We start from the raw sequence: 2,896 nt of genomic DNA on the forward strand, positions 1-2,896 counted from the left end.
TGACCTATGGCTTCTGGAAGGCTCTCCACTCCACTCCCAAGTTTGCCTTGCTAATCCTGCTCTGCTCCTTCTTCTAAGTTCTTTTCTCAATATGACCAGAGCACTTCATCTTGCTGCATACACTCATGGATCCCTATACATGTTTGTCCCCAAAATATAGCAGGTCAACCTTGCCTGACTGACAGCCTGTCCAAGGGACTCATATTTGGCCAGTCCAGTATCTCTCCTTGTCCTTGCTCTCCTGAAGAGGAAATTTTTTCTTTTCTTGCTAGAACAGAGACTCAGCTGAAAATAAAGTAATGAGGGAGATGCAAGAGGGATGAAATTGAAAAAAATTACACAAGCTCAAAATAGAGGAGGGGCTTTTTGTCAGATATATTGAGGAAAGTAGTGTCTGACTGAGGTGAGAAATGAAGGAAAAGGATAGTAGAGGAAAGAGAATTTTAATTGGTATTGCTATGGACTTTAGATTCTTTTCAATGACCTCTGAGGTATTTGAACAAGGAATTCAATTCCCTTTTAGTTAATTTTGGCTATTGAACTAGGTGTGTCTGTGCAAAGAGAGAGCTGTGTGCTCACTCAGATGTATTAGGGTTGCAGTAGGATGCATCCCACAGCAGAGTGTGCAATTAGGTGTATGCGTGGTGGTTGGGTTATGTCTGTATCCTCCTTAAGCACTAGGGACAGGAGGAAATGGGCCTATTTAACAGCAGGCATAGCCCCAGATCCTAGCACAGTGCCTGACACAAAGAAGGTCTTCGATAAAAATAGGTTGACTAAACAAATGCTTTAGAGAAGGTCATGGTTTCTTGCCAGGCTCTAATTCAGTTCTCCCTGCTCTCCTTCATTTTATAGCCACTACTACTACCCTGGCAACATCCCACCCATGTCTACATTATTGAATGAATCACCTAGGGTGATTCATCTTCGTTGGAACTCCTTCCCTTTCATTGGCATTTTGTCAACTCCTTTGTGGAGTACTAAATTCTCCTTATAGGATAATTCCCTGTGCAAGATATTTCCTGCAGAAGGCCTGTTATCTAGCCTATGGGTTAATTCCAGGGCTCAGAACTTTCATTCTTAATATAGAATGTGGAAATTCAACAATCAGTGGGGGAAAAGTATGCTAAGTAGATAAAAATCAGTCCCAGTGTAGCCTAACTCTCCAGAGGGAAGCAATAAAACTGCTTGATGCTTAAGTCTAAAAAAAAAAAAACAGGGAAAAATATTTCTAGTTCCGGAAACTGAATTTCATTCCTAATGTAAATATAGAAGCCTCTGGAGATGAGGATCATATTTGGGAGAGGGAAGGAAACCAAAGGGAACGGTAGAAAAGGATTTCTCCATCAGACTTCACAGCTGAATAGCAAGGAAATCACCCAAACAGGGAAATCAACCATGTCTTCAACAGTAGTTATTCTAGTAGAAAACTGAGCTTGATCTTGACTTTTTCCTCTCCCTCAATCCCCACATCACATCACCCATAGCATTCTGATGGTTTTATCTCCTTTATTTCTTCATCCTATCCATGTCCCCGCTTTCCATTCTCCTAGTCCGAAACATCCATTTCTTGCCTGGATGACTTCGATGTCCTCCTAATCGCTCTGTTTTGCCCCTTTCAAATGCATTCTCCATGTAATTACCAGGCTGATTCTTCTAAAGTATAAATTTTATCCTTGCTTTACAACATGTAAGCCTCCCCACTATTCATTATCAGCCCTTTACAGTCTGGATTTTGTTCATCTCTTCCCTCTTGTACTCTTGCTTTCAGTTCTGTTGAACATCCTGCATTCGCTTGCACTGGCCGTGTCCACTCCCCTTCCCTTCCTTCTGCCAATCACTCCTCACCCTCTTCAACCACTAAGAACTACTCATCTTTCCAATCTCAGCCTAGGCATCCCTTCCTCTGACCACTTCTCCCGAACCTGCATGAAACGCCATTGTGATGGGTTCCCTCAGCATCCCACACCTCTTGATACTTTATTTTAATTGTCTGCTCTCCCAACTGTCTCCCAAATTAGGGTGAGCCCCAAGATGGCAGGGGCCGGTACAATTGTATTCCTAGTGCCTGATGCCACACCCAGTGTATGGTAGGTAGTCCAGACACGTTTGCTGGATGAATGACAGAATGGGTAACTAACTGGATGGAAGAAATTCATGAGCACTCCAACAGAGCTGGATGCCAAGTGATGCGGGAGCAGAGAGGAGCGCCACAGATGAGGAAGGCTGGAAGGACCCCTGAGGAGTCGGTTACTAACTTGTGGGCTCTGCTTCCTACACAGGAAATGCATGCATGAGCTGGCAATTCCATGGTGCAGGGAGGTCCTTCAACCTGAGCACGTCGACCCCACCTTCACCCCCACCTTAAACCCTGCCCTGCCTTCCCTTGGCTTGTCTAGAGGAGCTGCCCCCCGACTTTGCTGACCCTTTTCCTCTCCAGCCTCTGACCATACACCTGCCTTTATCATCCTGTAAAGCACATCCTGCTGCTTCTAGCTCAGAGCCTCCAGACATCCTTCCCTTCTCTGAATGCCCGTCTCCCAAAATGTTGTACACAGATAACTCCTACTTCCCTTTGCATTTCAGATTCAGGATCAATTCCACGCAGAAGCCTTTTTTGACTTCTCCCCATACTTGGTCAAGTCCTCTTGTTAGAGACTCTGGAAGTTCCCTCTCTTCTTCCATCATAACGCTAACTACAGGTGCGGCTTCATCATTTGTGCAGTGTCAACTTGTTAAATGTCCATCCCCTCTTTCTTGACCAAGTAAGATTCACAAGAGCAAGAGCTGTGAATTCCATTTTTCTGTTGTTCCTAGTGCCAAGTCTGATATCAGCACACGTGGATCTTTGCTAGATATTTGCTGAACGAATGATATTGTCAATGCCAGGGCATGA

The sequence above is a fragment of the Dasypus novemcinctus genome, chromosome 2 (assembly GCF_030445035.2).
Source record: "Dasypus novemcinctus isolate mDasNov1 chromosome 2, mDasNov1.1.hap2, whole genome shotgun sequence".
Taxonomy (NCBI): Eukaryota; Metazoa; Chordata; class Mammalia; order Cingulata; family Dasypodidae; genus Dasypus; species Dasypus novemcinctus.